We start from the raw sequence: 10736 nt of genomic DNA, 5'->3' as shown, positions 1-10736 counted from the left end.
CTCTCCTCCTATCACTTGGATCTCTGGAGGAAAGATCCTTTTGAATGATTTATCCCCGTACGAGCCCCCAAATAACTATTGCTCTGATGTGGTATATTAAAGTATATTTAATAATATTATATATTACAATGATGATAGTGTTAGATGTAGTGTCAGTGGTTAGTTTCGCTGGATACGTCTTTTAGTTGTCTCGTCTTATCGTCTTTTTAGTCATACCGTCCGCGACACACTCTTCGGACATACTCTCGTCGTCATACTTTGTCATACTCTGTTCCTACGTTCTTCTCGCGCTCTATATAGTCATTCCCATTCATTCTCTTTCATTCCAATCCTCAGTCTCTCTCACTTCAGACATTCGGCCACGCTCGGCCATCCCAATCACCCGTCTTTTCTAAACACTCTTCACTTTCTCCGAACCACATGTATTTCATTTCATCCCCGTGCATTCTCACGCTCGGTCGTCGCACAAGACCCCCTGTAAAGGATACTCGTGCCTTCCAGGAAAGCTAGCGGGCCGATCGGCGCTAAATGTTTACTTCAACTCGAGTCCAACCGCGCACGTTATCTTGTTTAGGCTTACGCTCGAAGCAGGCCTAAGCGGACGCCGAAAATCCGATACTACATATATATATTAGGTGGACCGGAAAGTAATGTCGTTTCTGCGCATGTCACTATTTGATTGTCATTTGTCAGCTCATTGTGTACATTAAAGTCGTAGCAAAGACATTCTGAGGTTATAGTGACTTGTTTAGTTGTAAATAATTAAATTTAAAATTTTTCTTTACAATTTTGGGTGAAATGGCCAGCCAAATACCAGAAGAGGTACATATCCGGCATTGCATGCTTTTTGAGTTTCGCAAGGGTAGTAACGCAACAGTTGCTACCAAAAACATTTGCGATGTTTATCCAAATGCATTAGACGTTCGTAAATGCCAAAGGTGGTTTTCCAAGTTCAAATCCGGTAATTTTGATCTTTCCGACTCGTATCGATCAGGAAGACCAACAACGTTAGACAATGACGTGTTAAGTGCGGAAGTGGAAGCAAATCCGTGTCAGACAATCGAGGAATTGTCAAACAGTCTTAACCAACCTTGATCGACCATCCAAGAACATTTGCAGCAGATTGGGAAAGTAAGCAGAGCAGGTGTTTGGGTCCCGCATAATCTGTCCGAAGAGAACAAGGCTAACCGATCCACCACATGCAACTTATTGCTTCAACGGCACAATACAGAAGCGTTTTTTGATCGCTTGATCACCGGAGATGAAAAGTGGGTTCTTTATGATAATCCAAAACGCAAAAGGCAGTGGCTCTCTCCAAATGAATCGCCACAAAGTACTGCTAAGCCAGGTTTACACCCCAAAAAGGTCCTTTTGTGTGTTTGGTGGAGTATTCGCGGCGTTGTTCATTTTGAAGTGCTGAAACCTGGACAGACTGTGAATGCAGACCTTTACTGTGAACAATTAGATCGTGTAAATAAATCTTTAATTGAAAAGTGGCCAGCGATTGTCAAGAGAAAAGGCGTTATTCTGCAACACGATAATGCAAGACCGCACTGCGCAAGACGAACCTTGGCAAAAATTAATGAATTGGGGTGGGAGGTACTGCCTCACCCACCATACTCGCCCGATGTTGCACCATCGGATTTCCATTTATTCCGATCGCTTCAACACTTTCTAAGTGGCAAAAGATTTGCAAATTTGGATGATATTCAAAATGCCATCTCTGTATATTTTGCTCAAAAACCAATTGATTTTTATCGATCCGGCATTGAAAATTTGCACACTAGATGGCAAAAGGTTGTTGATAATGAGGGTGATTATATCATTGATTAAAAATAAAAACTCGTTAAAAATTTATGTGTTTGAATTTAATGTAAGGAAACGACATTACTTTCCGGTCCCCCTAATATTTACAAATTCGTACAATACATAATCTAAGCGATTACATCCAATCCTCGCTGAACGAGGAGTTTATTTACGAATTTTCTATAAATTCAATGAGATCGAATAAATACACGTATTCGTAATGTACAGCGGGCTGAATTCGCCTCTGAGCTCGTACCTCGCATGTTTTTGAGCACGCTGTATTTATTACCTCCCGGAGAAAAGATAAGTTATCGCTGTCACGACGTGTATCCCTCTAATGCACGATTCTCCAGGTCGCGTTGCACTGGTGTGGCCACGCCGATGGAAACCTTCGAATAAACGCGGCATGCGCCGTTTACGCGCCACGTTGGCAAGTTATTGGCTGAATAATGCATATTAACCGATTCGACGGCAAGCAAGCCCCCGATTTCCCTCGGGGTACGAGTCCCGTTGCGCGACCTAGTGGACGCGTTATGGTTTTCGTCCTGTTCGCCGTTTCTTCCACGATGAACCGACCGAATCGACGACGATTTCCCGGTTACGGATGCACGATTTCCGTGGAAACGATTGAACGGAAGCTAGCTCGAGACAATGCGACGATATTTTCGGAGCCCGTCCGAGCCCAATTTTTAAATTGCTCTGTCTCGAGTCTCGGGACAGGGTCGATTACGCTTCCCGTGCTTCCCATTTGTGTTTATCTTCCCTAGAAACGATACCGTGAACGGAAGAACTTTACCTTGTTTCTGGAATTCGACTCGTGCAATCGTGAATTGAAACTTTTGAATTTTAATTGGCGATTTAACCCCGGGCCGCGAAGCTTCCTTTTTAAAATGACACTGTGACCGTTGGGTTTTCGCTAAAAATAAAAGAAACAACTTTGTAACTGAAATAATGGACCGTGAGTACAACCCGCAGAAGTATCCTCGCGGGGAAAATTGTCAATTTTCGAACAACTGTAACCGCGTTAAAAGTTATCGCAGGATTATGATTTTTTTTTTCTAATCGAAGCTCAAAGTTTTCACTTTACGTTGATGTACTCCGATTCTGAATATCGTGCATCCCCGTTACCGTAGTATCCGAAATACGAGAGCATGTTCGTGATACTGAGAGATTGCAAAGTTCAACGCTCTTTATGAAATTGCCAACATTTTTTTCCGAATACCATTCATACGATCTTTTCTCGTAAAATCGTAGCTCAAAGTATAGTCTAAACTGTACAAAAAAAATTTTATAACTCCACAGAGAACGTTGAACTTTGCAATTTTTTCAGTATCACGAACATACCTTTGTATTTCGGATACTACGACAACGAAGATGCGAAACGAAGCATCGTAAACTACAAACTTCGAGCTTTAATTTGAAAAGAAAAAATTCACGATTTTGCAATAACATTTAACGCAATTACAGCTGTTCGAAAATTGATAATTTATCAACCGAAATTTACCGGTCCTCAATTTTCAACGCGAGTAAATTTAAACTCCAAATCAAAGTTTTTGTTTTGTCTTACATAAAGCAGAACATACAACCCAAAAATGTTAGAAATGTGTAAATTTTCATTTTTGGCGCGCTATGAATACAATTCTCCGATATATAAACACTGTGAATTCTTTAATCATCATCCATAAAGAATCTCGTTGAAATCGTTGTCCCGTAGATCAGTGACAGATCGCGATCGACCAATAAGACTGAACGAAAGGCCTGTACGTTCACGAAATGAAAATCGTTCACCGAAACACGCCACGAGGTCGCTGTTACGGAATATTCGTTTGCCGTATTCCTTTTCGGGTAAACTTTTTCATCGGTCGAGTTCGCGGGATCTATTTAATCTCGTCCGAAAATGTTTTCCTTCGACGACACGCCGTAGTTCCCAAACAAGGGACTGTTTGACGTTGGAAAACGCGCCGGAGTATCCACGGCAATCGACGCGCTAACTCGTGGCTGTTTCTTCAACTCTAATAATAAGTTAAGCATTGTGCAGTCTGGCACGGTTTCCGGCAGTGGAGTCAAGTTTACACCAGCCGTTCGAAAGTTCATACGGAATTAAGGAGCTCCGGTTCGCGCAACGACCTACAAAGTTCGCGTGCATCTCGGAAGGAAATACAATTTCCGCGCGATACGCCACCCGAATAACAATTACGCCCGCCGATTTTGGTAATTCCGTAATCTCGGGAATCTGCTTTCAAGGAAATTAAATGGCTACGAACGAACGCGAAACTTTCTTTTCGCCTCGGTTTTCAACTATCGCGGTACTTTGACAATCGTCGTCGTCGTCCCGCCAAATATTTCAATCCATTTTTCGATTCCTCCTTTCGAAGATCTCGTTCGAGTACCATTACTGCGTTTCCAATATCCCTGTTAAGTATCGAATTATTATTTTTGGAATGATTGCGAAAGAAAGTAATTTCTTCGTGGAATAAAATTGTTCAAATTGTACGTAACTCCGCTGAGCAGATTTATTTCCAATTTTTATCGCTCGAAGTATATATAATATTTTCAATTATACGTAACAATACAATTGTGCTTCGGTGAACGATTTTCATTTCGAAAACGTACAGGCTTTTCGTTGAATCTTACCGACTTGTACAAATTTAACTCGTGAATTGTAACGAGTAACTAGTAACATCTCGATTTTAGCGTTTCGTCTTATTATTTTCGCATTTATTATTGAATATCGTTCTGATTTTGTGTCCTGTAATTGTGATTCTGCGAAAGGTATACATAATAGTCGATGAAACTTATCGAACAATCTACTATTCTTCGCGATATAATTAATACTTCTGCGTTGGCAGCATAAATTCCTTTGTACTTCTAAAGCGGCGGCATGCTTTATTTAATGCAGAAAGTAGCGGAAAATAATTGAACATAGTACCGAGATCTTTTCGCTTCCCATTTAGTCGTACAAACCGTTTCGTACTCAACAATCGTGAAGCCGATGATTATATATTTTTAAGACGAAAATTCTTCCATAATTCTTCTATAACGACATTTAACAGTGAAATACATTTTATAATTTTTACGTATATATTGCTGCAAAATATATAAAATATTCAAAGATAAAGAAACGTTACAGATTTGTGATCGTGCAACAAAGTTCGACACGCATCAATTAATAATTCTAAAGAAGGAACAATTCGTACAAAAATTCTTAAAACTCATGTATTACGAACTTATGTATTAATTAACATTTAAACTCGATAAAATTTCAGAGTTCTCAACTATTAAAATTGCTCGCATAATTAAATTTTCACTTTACATTTATTTTCACACGAAATAACGTTCCTAAAGAAATCACAATTTATTTGAGTATTATATCGTTAATTGTTTCGCATTTCACGTAATGCGAAACAATCATACCTCCTTGCGAACGAAACTCGATAAATGATTAACGCGAGTTTCCAATTTTGCTCGACGAAAGAATTAATCGTCTCGAAAAACAGGGGAAGCGATTAAACGTTAGAAAGGCGACAAGATTTGTGGAAAGTTCCGAGTAATCAACACGATAAACAATTGTGGCAAAGTTGCGCGGTTCGCGATAGTTTATTACGGCCGGCAGTAATGCAGTCATCGTAGTTACACCAGAGTTAAGGGATAATTGGAAAATTATGGTTCGGTGGATTTACAATGGTAGAATCGAAGTCCTCCCAGGAATTGGCATGTTCGATGGAAAGGAAATTGCTACCCGATTATTGCAAGTTCGTCTCCGCGTTAAGGTTCTATCCCTTCGTCCGATGCTTTCGAAGGTTGGCTAACTGGTTCGTTTCTTAAGCCATGACTCGTTGCATCCGAGAAATTCCGTTAATCCATCATGACTTAACCAATTACATGTTCCGTTTATTTTGGTAAGAAAAAAATACCTTCTACCGGCAGGAAAAAATATCGGACGAAGAAATCGATTCGTTCGACGAGGCAATATTTTTTATAAAAATGAAACTTCTCTCAAAGTTACGATTTTCGATTGCCGGATCATATAAACTCTCTTTTTAGCAGATTTCGTAATTGCTTTCCATCGAGTTGATATTTGCGTAAACTTGGATACGTCTCATCGAGATTCATCGATAAGGTAGAACATCGAACGATTAATTACTTCAGGTGTTACGTAATGGTATTAAAATTAGAATCTTCAAGAAAATATAAAAAAGTAAAATCAATTTCTGTTTATCTTTAAATTAGGCAGCTCTTTAGGGAAAGTTTTCCAAAATAGAAAGAGCAATCTCAATCCCTTCCCCAATTCTATGGGGGAGAGAATCTTAGACATTAAGAAGGTGCAAATTAAACATTTATGTCTATTTGTGCATTCATCGTAGAAGTTTAACAACTATAGAAATATAACGAGCGTTCCTCGTAAAATTAGCCTACCTTGAGTAATGATCTATTGTTTCTCGTTCCAAGCGCGTGCTCTCGGTGTAGCGATTTTCTTGAAACATTTACTTAAGTTCTAAAAGAGTCTCGTTTACCAAATTTTATTTTTCAACATAAGTAAAGTTCTTTTCCAATATACAAATTTGTATTCAATCGATGAGCGAAACCGATTTTACATGGAACGTACTGCATTCCTTTTTATATAATTTCCGAAATTTTACTTAAAGAAATTATACATACAGGTACGTTACTTAAATTTTCATAATTTTGTATTCGATGCCATACCGTTTTCAAAATATAACCTAGTAAACACAATTATACGTATCAATGCTAAGCGTTTTCCAAATGCGCGATTTGACTAATGGCCTTGCGGAAATAATCATTTAAATTCAACGAATGAATCTATCGATCATAATCAACGGAAATAACTTTATTTTAAATTAAACGTAACAGCATCGTTTTCCATAAATTTCGAGCTTAAAGATGTTCTTTCTTTCACGTAGGGTGTACTTCGGGCAATTTAAATACCACGATCAATATACCACAAATAAAATCTATCACGTTTCATTTTCTCGTTAAATTTTATATCGTAATATCTCGTTAAATATTACATATCTTTGCAGACGACCAACGAAATAGGTGACTAACGAACATTGGCGGCGCGTTGGAGTTTCCCTGACCGAAAATTTAATACGCAGAGATCCAAGATAACGCGAAAGACGGCCAGTGTCCCGGTTAAGTTAAACTGAACATTAGGAGGCCTTTTCATAGAGAAAATAATAACTGTGCTAAAAAGGGCTGGGAATAAAAGATACCTGGATTTCTTCGTGCGCTGCACGAGCCGACAACGAAGAGCCAGACGAGTACAGAACGCAGCTTGAAAGTCCTGGATAAAGAAGGCCCCTGCATAATGGATCCTCGGAACAAAGAGCTCGGATGAAGACCTCTGCGAACGTTTACGAGTTAGCTGCCATACCGAGTTCCCTGGCATGGAACGTTGCTTACCAATTCGAATAGAAACAGTTTTTTTTATTAACAAGCTAAGCTTCTTTCAACTTCGCGTCGAAACAACACTACTTATCGTTAACAGGAGGTTTCCTTGGGTTTTTGCATTAGAGACGGTTCGCTGAACGAATGTTGCCGGTGATTAAACACGATTACAGCTAATTGCTCGGTCTTCCCCCGGCTCATTTTGTATTTCATTTATCGACGAAAGATGAAAACAACGTGACGACGCAGATAACGTTTCTTCCACCTTTTGACATTCACGTTTGTTGAAATGTACAGAGTATTCGCGCGATTGGTACGCGGTGTTTCTCTCGTAAGTGTAAGGTATACGAAAAATAGATAAAATGGTATTTTATTCTTTGCATTGATCGTGCAATACGATAACTTTTTAATGTAGGAACTACTTTCATACCATACGAACTCACTGAAACGATACATGGTTCGATGTATATATGGTACAATAATACTGAACCTCGTGTGAGGTTATTAAGATTATAGGATACTGTATTTAGAATTACGTGTACTGGATAAGACTATACAACGGGTTCAATATGCTTCCCATTTTTCGATTTTGTAACACGTCTACATATTCTGTAATTTCATATTTCAGAGAAAATAAGAAGTCAAATTTAAAAAAAAATATTCGTTACTATAGCTCCGTAATGTTCACAAATTTTTAAATAAAAATAAGATTTCACGTTTCTTTGATACAACCCATCGGTATTTAATAGCCTGCTACAAGTCGATTCGATATTTAATATTTTCGATTCTTTTTTCTACTTCCCTTCGGTAAATAGGTAAAATGTATATATAAGAATAGAAGAGTATTCGAAAGAAAAATGAAAATACAATATTTCCCTACGGGGACCAGAAAATAAAGGATCGAAAACGTTAGATATTAGATCGATTCGTAAGAAACCATCGCACACGGACGTGATCACGGTCCAACAATTTTGATTTCAACGAAGATCGAGTTGTCGTTTATGGAAAAAGTGCTCGCCGAGGAGTTTGCTGATCCGTTGCTCCGAATCAGTCTTCGCTCGAACATCCATCGTAGGGAATTTCATCCAAATGCGCAGGTCCTGTACCTCGTTTCCAGTAACTTAAAAAGGAAACAGAAAAGGCCACTTTAACTTTTCGACGGACCAGCTAGGGAGTCTTTAGACCGGCTGCCACTTTTCAGACGGCAGAGTAACCACGACCATGGAAAACTTTTCAAAAGGGACCTTATTTGTCCGCGGTCCCTCTCGTTCGATGCTCCGCGTCAAAATTCACCGAGTTTTCAGTCGTCGTGATTTTAGGATACAAACTTCTCGCGATTTTCTCGGACATCCGGACGTCTGTGTTCTCCGATTCCGCACGACTCGGGCTTGAAATTTCGAACCGCTGTCTTTTTCCCCGCCTCTCAACTTTTGTCGGTTGTTACGCGAATTTTCCGGAACTTTTACGACTTTCCGACCTGCGTTCCGCGAAGGATAATCGACGTTCGTAAGTTGCGTTCGAAAAACATGCTCTCTCTTTGCCAACGAATTACTAGATAAATATACCGAAGTTGCTGGACAATCTTTCAACCACTGCCCAGGACAATTTTTAAACGATTTATCTTTACAAACACGAATAAATTAGAGTACGATCGTTTTCGTTAGAATACAAACAAAACTTTTTCAAATTCCATATTCCATTCGATTCTGAATTGATACAAAAATTTATACAGCAATGGAAATTATTTTGGTTTTTATTATTTTTCACGATTCGATGATCAGATACTTATTCTGTCAGACCTGACGGAGTGGATGCACACGATTGGATGTAATATTTATACAAATCAAAGTTTTGTAGTAAAATTTAGTAAACTTGTAGCTCAAAGTATCTACTTTTAGACGATAGATAAAGATTTATTAAAATTGCGTGTGTTTTTAAAAAAAAATTTCCGAAATCTTTATTTCTTTAACTCGACATAACTCTTGAAGCGTTCAGTCAAAATGTTCGATACAAAGGTCTTTTAAACAAATCTCTATGTATTCAATATGTTAAGTATTTTTTATTTTTTGATTCATTCTGCTTATCTGAAAAATGTTTCATCAACTTTACAGTTTCATATTGCTTTTACTCTCTTCTAAACTTACAATTTTTATTTCGTTTACTTCGTTTCACCTTTTTTTATCATCAATTACAATTTTAACCCCTCAATTATTAAATTTCTTTATTTTTCGTACATGACCCAAAACCCGAAGGTCGAAACGTCGATTAAGAGCTCGAGGAAATTTAAGACCACCTTAACCCTTTGCGCTCGAAGTTTTTTCTACTTCGGGAAAGTGGAACGACGAAATCTTTTGAACCACAAGTGAAAGTAAATCGTGCAATTAATTTCGAACGTTTTACTTCAATATTTCACGTACTTCTATACATATTTTATTCTTTTACTCCAATAATTCATTTATTTGTATATATTTCTCACCTTTACATTCCAATGTTTCACGTATTTTTACATATTTTTCATTCTTTTAATCCAATATTTCATATACTTTCATATTTTAGGAAATACAATATTCGAACCTCAAGCAACATCGGATCTAAGTACATATAAAACTAATTGTAACCAGTTACCCAAAGACCCTCGAATTCTCACAAATCATAAATATTACATCCTTATTGAACCTCAACAGCATCCTATTCTCTACTATCGATTACAATATACCATTTCTTCCAGTCCTTAATAATATTCTTTTCACATAGAAACCCAAACGAGGCTATCAAATTTCTCAACGCATTTCCTTCGATTTAAAAAATCGCCTCAAATTAGACAACAATCTCTAAATATCCATCGTCGAGTACGAATGGTTGAACAATCCTTTCGTTATTTTTACCCGCGAAGAAACGATTCGTAGAATCGATCAGTTCCGGTTGGTCGGCGAGTTGCCAATGTCCCGCCGAATTTCAAATTCATCCCCCGTCGGTGACGCGGATTCGATCGCGAAACACAAACGGAATCAGGGCAGTGGACGCCGCGAATAACACGAGATGACGGTGCAACTTCCCGTTCGTGCGTGAAAATGCACGCGACGAATGAAATTCCACCTCGTGATTTCCATCCCCGTGGCGACCACTCCGAGCTGCGAAACACCTTCTTCTTGTTCCGGCCGCGATAAATTATGCATCAGCTCGTCCACCGTTGCTAGCTTCGTCTTCCTTCCACCTCTGATGTCCCCTCTATCCCCGACTCGATCGTCGGTGGAATTTTCCGGTGGAGAGAGCCACGACGCGTCGACCAAGTGGATTAAAAATTGTTACGGAACTTTCATAAATATTTACAGAACGTTTCTAGGTGGACAGCGGTAGCGAGGGAATTAATTGAACGGGCCAGTAGCCACCATCGGATTAAATGGAGACGATACGCGATAGGCGACGGAAGTTTCGCGCAATTCGACAAGTTTCCAAGCCCGAAATTCGACATCGTTTCAACGTCCACGGCATCACCGACCCCCGGGGTGTCTTCCTGTGAA

The sequence above is a fragment of the Ptiloglossa arizonensis genome, chromosome 10 (genome assembly GCF_051014685.1).
Source record: "Ptiloglossa arizonensis isolate GNS036 chromosome 10, iyPtiAriz1_principal, whole genome shotgun sequence".
Classification (NCBI taxonomy): domain Eukaryota; kingdom Metazoa; phylum Arthropoda; class Insecta; order Hymenoptera; family Colletidae; genus Ptiloglossa; species Ptiloglossa arizonensis.
The sequence above is the reverse complement of the archived record's forward strand: the minus strand, read 5'-3'. Positions refer to the sequence as shown.